Raw genomic sequence first — 8,317 nt, forward strand, 5'->3', positions numbered from 1 at the left:
CCAAATGGTGTCAACCTTTTTCTATAGCTGAAACTGCAGGGGAAGCTGGGAGTCATAGTTAACACCTGTTTCATTGTTGAGGGCCAAATGCTGGCACTTGAGAAGATGCAAGTGCCCTTTGTTCTCTGAAGGAGTAGGACTTTGCTGTTGTACTTTGAAGGGACAAAAAATTGTGTCATCATGGAGTGGTGTTAGAGACAGGGTAAAGATTATGGACTTTAATTACCCCAGAGATTTTTAGTTCAGCTGCAGGGCTAAGCTAATAAATCAAAAGACAAATTTGAGGTGTTGCTACCTTCATATGATGGACAGGTAAATTACTACTAAATCATGTCAGCAACTTTAAAATGAGTTGTCAGATTGTGTGGTCATAGGGGTATAAAGCATAAGTGCTTACAGTTAAAACTAACATTAAAACTCAGTTTTTCTTTATGTTGTTGCCTTGTTCCAATGTTAGAAAAAATAAGCTAAAGAGATTCAATTTTATCAATCTGATTTAACACCAAGTGCAGATTCTTCCACAAAGTTTTGTATTGTTCAGTGTTTCTCTGGATTGTAGGAACATCTGAAATTTATTTTAACTAACTAACCAATTTTATGTGTCAACATTAATCTCTAAAATATATAGTGCATATCAAAAGTGATGGGAGAGACCAATAATAAAAAGTAGATGAGTCTGGGGCATAGAAGTTTCCTGGGTCGAGCACCAGCAAAGTTCAATGGAGAAGTAGATGTGGTTGCTGCCATTTCAACCTGAAATGAGTAAAAAATTCCATTTTTCCCATTGTCTCTCTCTGTCTCATATCTTTCCCAATAGAAATTAAAACTCAGAGCTGAATCATTCTGTTGGCTCTTCCTTAGATCCTCTGATAAAATGACAGCATTAATAGCTGCTAGATCTTTTTGTTAATGCTTCAGTTTTCTTTCATGTTTTCTTTCTAGGCTATGAACTTTCTTACGCTCATCTTAAACTCTACTGTAGCAAAGTCTGCAGCATGGAGACAGAGGGTCGCCTCAAGGCATTTCCTCTGAATGTTCATCTTGGAAGCAGCAGAAAGGGTATGGCACTTGACTGCAAAGGCAAGTGAAGAGAACTCTGCTCCTAGGACCTGTGATGGAGAACTTTGCAATTCCCTATACCATTTTCCCACACTGCTCCATGATTCTGTTTAGATCATGCATAATAGCAGAACAGCATAAAACACAAGGGATTCTCCACTGGCTAATAACTCTTACAGAAGCATTAATTCTCCTAGACATGGTTATTACTGTAAATTTCATTTTTGCCTCCAAACAGCCCCTGTTGCTTCTCTCACACAAAGGAGACAGAAGCAGGCAACCTGTTTTTCAATTCAAATCTTAACATTTTCTTCCCATTGGCTTTCCTGGTTCCCTGCCAACACTTCCTGGATTTTTCAGGGATTCTCTGAGTTTAACCCTTTACAGGCAGTACCTCTCCCATCCATCACAGGAGCCAACAGACTCGCCATGTCCCTGGGCAAAGCGTGTGTGTTGGGGGAGTCTTCATGCTTGTGGAAGAGGTAGAGTCTCACATCAAAGGAGCAGAGCCCCCAGCCCTGTCCAGAGTGTGTACATTTGAAAGGGATGGGACTTCAGCCACCACGGCTGCCAGAGGAGTGATGGCAGTGGCGGGGGCCTCAGGCTCCTTAGAATCGCCAGGCCCCAGCTCAGTTGCCTCCCTTCCCTCTCCCCTCGTTGGCAAGCCTGAGAAGATGCCCACCCTTTTGACCTGTGCTATTGAGGAGAATGTAGATCTCAGGGGAGGAGAACATAAAGGTGGCCTGGAGGGAAACATTAAAGATGAGAACCTCCATGGTAGCCACACTCTGGACCAGTTAGACAGACAGAACCAGAGTCTCAAAGTGTGGATGAGATGATGATGTAGGGAAGAGAGTATCGTGCTTATTAGAAACTGGGGAACGTTTTGGGAAAAGAGGAGCTTACACAGGAAATACAGGCTTCACTTTAACCAAAACTGGAACCAAATTACTGGCATGTAAAATGAAGGTGGTGGCTGAGGAGTTTTTAAATTAAAGGCCAGGGAAAAACTGACATGAAAAACAGCACACAGTTTGGGTGAAGCCATCCATTAAGAATGAATTTATTAACTGGCAAACTCTATAGCTGAGTGGCAAGGATAGAAAAGATGTTGGTTAAAGTACAGGTAAGAATGATTGAGGAACAAACAGTCAAATACAAAAGAGTTCCATTTAAATATAATATGTGAATGCAAGCTACAGAATAGTGACAAAATACACATGCCCTACACAAAGCTAGAAACCTAAATGCTAAAATAGGTGAACATGGGTGCCTGACATTAAAAGAAGATATCAATATAGTAAGCATTATGGAAACTTGCTAGAATGAAGATAATCAATGGGTCATGGTAATATCAAGATGCAATATATATAGGAATGACAGAGAAGGTAGGGGTGTGGCACTATATGTGAAGGAAAGCAGAGACAAAGTAACAATCTAAATTGACTCAAACTGTACCATAGGTACCATACTATGGATAGAAATTCTGAATTTGAATTATACAAATATTGCAGAAGGAATATACTACTGACCACCTGAGCAAGATGGTGACAGTGATTTTAAAATTATCAGAGAGATTTGAGAGATGACAAAGACAGGAAACACGATGACTAGAAAGGATTTCAACTATCCCTCATCTTAACTGGGAATATGCAAATGTCACCTCCTGAAGTGATGCAGAGATAAAATTGCTTGCCACCACAAGTGACTGCTTCTTGGAGCAGTTTGCCCTGGAACCCAGGATGGAAGAGGCAATTCTTAATTTGGTCCTAAGTGGAGCACAGGCTCTGGTCTGATCTTACAGGGGAGAAATGGCAAAGAAACCTGGCAGAGTAACGTTTAACCTTACAAAGAGGAACAAAACAAAAACGAGAAAAGTTATTTGGAAATTAAAAGGACCAGAGACAAGGCTGAAATACCTGCCAACTACATGGAAACTATTTGCAAAATCATAATAGAGATCCAAACTAAACATATATCCCATTTTTAAAAAGCCATTAAGAAAACAATAAAAAAATGTTATCATGGCTAACCAGCAGAAGAATGGGGGAAGTTAGTAAGTGGCAAAAAGGCATCTTTTAAAAATTGGAAGTCAAATCCTAGTGAGGAAAATAAAAAGGAACATAATCCCTATGCAATCAAGGGTAAAATAAGGTAGGTCAAGAAGAATTTGATGAGAAAATAGCTGAATATACGAAAACTAGGAGCATTTATTTGAAGTGCATCAGAAGGAGGAAGCTTGCCAAACAACCAGAGGGGTCCCTGGACAACTGAGGTGCTAAAGGAGCCTTCCAGGAAGACAAGGCCATTGCAAAGAAGCTAAATGAATTATTTACCTCAATCTTGACTACAGAGGATGTGGGAGAGATACCTACATCCAAGTCATTCTTTCTAGATGACATATCTGAGGACCTATCCCAGATTGAGGTTTCAGCAGAGGAGATTTTGGAACAAATTGATAAATTAAACACTAATAAATCATAAGAGCAAGATGGGATTTACCCAAGAGTTCTGAGGGAACTCACATATGATATTGCTTAACTGCTAACTGTGGAACGGAATATATCACTTAAATCAACCTCTCTACCAGATGACGGGAGGGCAGCTAATGTAACATTGATTTTTAAATGCCCCAGAATCAATTAGTGTCTCTATTTTTAGGATGGGTGTGCTGAGCTCTCCCCCACGTATATCTGTCTGTGCCTCTCACTGTCCCAGGCTGGGGACAAAGCTGGGGCAGCCGCTGAGCTCCAGGACAGGGCCAGACAGGAAGCCCCGGAGCCAGTGTCTGAGACCCTGGGTGGCAGCAGGGGGGTTGGCAACCAGGATCCTGGGCCCAGCAGCTGGGATCCTGGGCCTCATTAGAAGAGACAGAGCTGGGATCACATTCATCCTTTATAATTTGATCTAATTTTCACTCTTTTTAGTACTCTCTTGAGTTTTGGATTTTGAAGCACTCCTTGTTAAAACAGGATATTCTCTTGCAATACAGTCCATTTTCCCTCTTCAGTGGGATAGTTTGCTCTTGTGCACTTAATAGTGTCTCCTTGAAAAATTGCCAACTCTCTTGAACTGTTTCCCCCTTCAGCTTGCTTCCCATGGAATCTTAACAAGGCCAAGAAGGTGGACAATATGTTCATTCTATAGAGGGGTGAAGTGATGTGTCACAGTTGGGGCCAACTCCTCCCATATTCTCAATTAGTGATTCCTCAAGAGCACCTGCTCCACGCTCTCAGCTCCTCAGCCATCATCTCCTTTGGGCAGAGACTTGCTTCTCTCCCCTCCTGACCATGGTGTTCTGGCTACTCAGCTCTCTGATTTTCATTGTCCTCTTCCCAGGAAGCCAAACTGCTAAAAAGGCCAGCGTTTGCATGCTCCTTTCTTGCCAGAAGCTGTGATCAGTGTATAGGCCACACATATAAGTTATCAGACAGCTTTTCCTCAGGCCTTGAGTGACAAAGAGGCAGCTGTATCTGACAAAACAGCAGAGGTGTACAAACTACAATGCTACTTTTGGTGGCAAACTCTGCTGTTTTGCTGACAAACTAAAATCACCCTGATGACAGGAATAGAGGATTCTGTGGCAAAATGAAAGCGATAAAGCCTCGGTATAGGTCAGGGTGGGGAACCTACAGTCCGGCCTATGGGTTGCCTTGACTTAGCCTGTGAGGTTCGGCACTCACCATGTGGCTGGAGAGCCAGTGCCGGCTCACCCTGCTGCTGTGGGGGGGAGCACCAAGGCTCGTGGGCCAGATCAAGGCAAGCCACTGTCTGTATCAGGAACACAGGCTTTGCCTGGCTGGGGGAGGAAGCAGCTCTGAGTCAGGAACTGCAGTGCAGGGAAGCTCTGTCCCCGGTGCTGGCTGGAAGGCTCCACCCTCATTGCTCCCATTGGCTCCCATTGGGAACAATAGGTGGTGGTGCCTGCCAATGCAGGGGACAGAGCTTCTCTATGCTGCTGTTCCTGGCGCAGAGCTTGGGCAGGCAGGCACCCCAGTGCCCTGTCTCCTCCTCTACTTCCCCTTCCACCCATCACCTGCACCCCCACCCCAGTTCTGCACCCTTTCCCCCAGCCAGACCCTGCACCCACAGCCCCCTCCTATTCAGACCACACCCATCATCCCAGCCTGCTCCCTGGCAGCCTCCTCCCACACTCTGAACCCCTCATTTTGCCCCCCCCCCCCGAGACTGGGGGAGGCTAAGAAAATCTACTAGTCCCAGACCCCCTGAAAAGTTATCCAGCCCTGGGGCCCTGAGCCTTAGCATCCCCCCACAGGGCTTAGCCATTGGGCCCACATCTGGTATAGATGCTGCTGTTTGTTGTATTGCCATAAATGGCCTTCCCCAGTATCCCACAATGCCCAGGCATTTGCCCTCACATTTCTCCTTTGGAGAGCTCACAGAGCTGCTGAGGATGCAGAAGGGATGGCAGCAGAAGATGTGGGAAAACTCACAGGGAATCGCAGAACCATTAATGAGGAATCAGCAGGCAAGTAGAGTGGGCTACTGCTGCATGGGGATGGGGATGGGGGAGTGTGAGACTGCTGTGCTGTGCAGAGCTAGGGGATGACATGTCAGGGAGGGGGGGCAAGGCGATTGGTTGGTCAGGCTGCTGTTTGAACTCAGAGACAGAAGCATACTGACATACTTGCCCTCAACATACACACTTCTCCAACGCAAGCTCTGTCTCCCTCACATATGTATCTTCTTCCCCCAAACACAGTCTCGCACACACTTCTCCCAACACCTACTCCCTGTTGCTCCCCTCACCACACACACTTTGGTTGACAAGTTGCAATCTAGTAGGATGTCCATGGAATGCTGGGATTGATAAATCTGCATAATGTGATGTTGTGCCATGATGCATTGCAAACCCTTCCCAGAACACCCTGCAGCCATTGCACAGTGGGATAGCTACCCACAGTACAGTGCTCTCTCTCAATGCAAGAGCTGCCAGGGTGGCTGTGCTCTGCCGACACAGGGTGCATAGTAAGGACATGCAACAGGGCTTAATTAAAGTGCTTTCATGAAAGCAGTATGACTTTTTGTTGCAAAAACTCTGTGGTGTGGATAAGGCCCAGGCAAGCACATTTATTCTTAAGGTGAAAGTTTTACAGCAAAAGCATATTAAGTTTAAAAGAACCTACATGCACGCTAAAAATTTTACCAGTGGTCATCTCAATTCTAGTGCTCTTGGTAGGTGTCAGTTCTTCTAAACCAGGGGTGGGCAATAATTTTGGAAGGGGGGGATCACTTCACAAATTTCAGATGTGGCCACCCAGAATGGGCGGGGCCTCACACGGAAGGGGTGGAATTGAGAACTACCCTGCTGGGTATGGTGACCTTATTTTCTGAACCAGCTGCAGCTAATAAGAAAGGTTTAATTTAAATTATGAAATAGATTAAGCATCTTAATTTTATCATGTTAGTTTATCATACTCCCTTTTAAATAAAGTAAAATATTATTTCCAACACAAAAGGTTTCAATGTTTCCTTTCTTTATGGCAGGGGTGGGGAACCCTTTTTGGATCTGGGGTCACTGACCCACAAAAAATCAGTTGGGGACCACACAAGTTAGAAGCAAAAAAACTCCTCCAAAACCCCCCACATCTCACTGATGTGGCCTCAACTCAGACATCTCATTCCTCTGGTGCTCCAGCCTCATAGGGTGAGGGGAAGGGAAGGGGGAAACTGAGGCTCAGGGTTTTCCATAGATCACATTTACTTTTTGGGGGTTCTGGAGTTAGTAAATTGTATGGATCTCCTTAGACTCTGAGATAAGGACAAAAATGAGGCTACAGTGCATGAGACAGGACTGCCAGCAAGTAGGATAGGGATGGGGTGCAGGATCTGGGAGGAAGCTGTGGTGCAGAAGCAGGCTGGGAGTAGGGTGGAGGGAGCAGGAACAAGGGAGGGTGCAATATGTGGCCAGGAGAGAGGGTGCAAGAACAAGGAAGGTGTTGGAGCAAATTGGGGGTGCTGGGTCTTGGGGTGGGGGGAGGGAATTGATGTGATTGGAGTGGGTGTGGGGTATGTGAGCATGAAAGGGAACCGTACCTGGCTTCGTGCTCCCTTGCACCAATGGCTGCAGCCACACTGTCCTGGCTGCCCCAGAGGGAGGCCCTGCTGCCACGGCCACAAGTCCCAGAGGCCGGAGACACTGCTGCCATGGCCACGCAGTCCAGGCCTGGCCCTGAGGCACCGAGGCCACAGGCTGCCCCAGAGGTGTCACTGTTGTGGCTACATGGCGTGGGGCCATCCCCGGAGGCACCACAGCCACGTGGCCCCAGTCCACCCCGATGCTAGAGGTGCCACTTCCCTGGGCCGGCCCCGGAGGCACTGCTACCATGGCCTGGGACCAGCTTCAGAGGCACCGCTACCATGGCCATGGGCTGGCCCCAGAGGCACACTGGCAGCAGCACCTCCAGCCTGCAGGGCTGGTCTCTGCCTGCATGGCTGCAGTAGGGGCGCCTCCAGGGTGGGCCCTGTTAAGGAGCCTCAGCCCTAGCACCTCCTCCTCTCCAGCAGCTGAATGGAGGGTGGAGGGGCGGGGCTGAGTGCCTTCCCCCCAGTGCATGCCCGTTAGAGGGCGGGGCCTGAAATTGCCTCGTGGGCCAGATCAAAGCCTAAAGTGGGCCGGATCTGGCTTTTGCCCACCCCCCTTCTAAACCCTCAACTGGATTTTCCTCATGGTTACAAGTTCTTTGTCTCAGATTCAGATCCAGAGCATTTGAGTTGTTTCTTTACACACTTCAGGCCTTTGAGCTCATCTTCAGGAATTGCAGATAAGCAAATAATGACACTTTTGTAGCTTCAAAAGGCTGGGTTTTTGCATAACCAGGGGAGAGGGGATTTGCATTAATCTCCCCCTCGGTATTTTTCAAGAAATCCACTTCATGCTTAGTCCCAAAAGTTCGTTCTTGTCTGGCAAACCCAGACCACAATAACATATAATCTTCTGGGATAATGTACCCCAAACTTAACTCAATAAGGTCTCCCAAGGATATGCAGGAAATTGCCGTATCTGTTTACACCCTACAAATTGGGTAAACACTAAGCTCGCTATACAGAAGGGTAAACTGAGGCACTTTAAGCAAAGTGTCTTTGGCAAGGCTGTACAGTGAGTTAGTGATAGAGCTGGCAACAGAACCCAGAAGTTCTGTTTCCCAGTTGTTAATAGCAAACTCCTTCCTGCCTAAATTATTTGCTATCGCATTAACTGAGCACCAGCCTTCATAACTTATTGCAGTTCCTAAAT

Source organism: Pelodiscus sinensis, chromosome 1, assembly GCF_052426305.1.
Source record: "Pelodiscus sinensis isolate ZL-2025 chromosome 1, ASM5242630v1, whole genome shotgun sequence".
In the NCBI taxonomy this organism is placed as follows: domain Eukaryota; kingdom Metazoa; phylum Chordata; order Testudines; family Trionychidae; genus Pelodiscus; species Pelodiscus sinensis.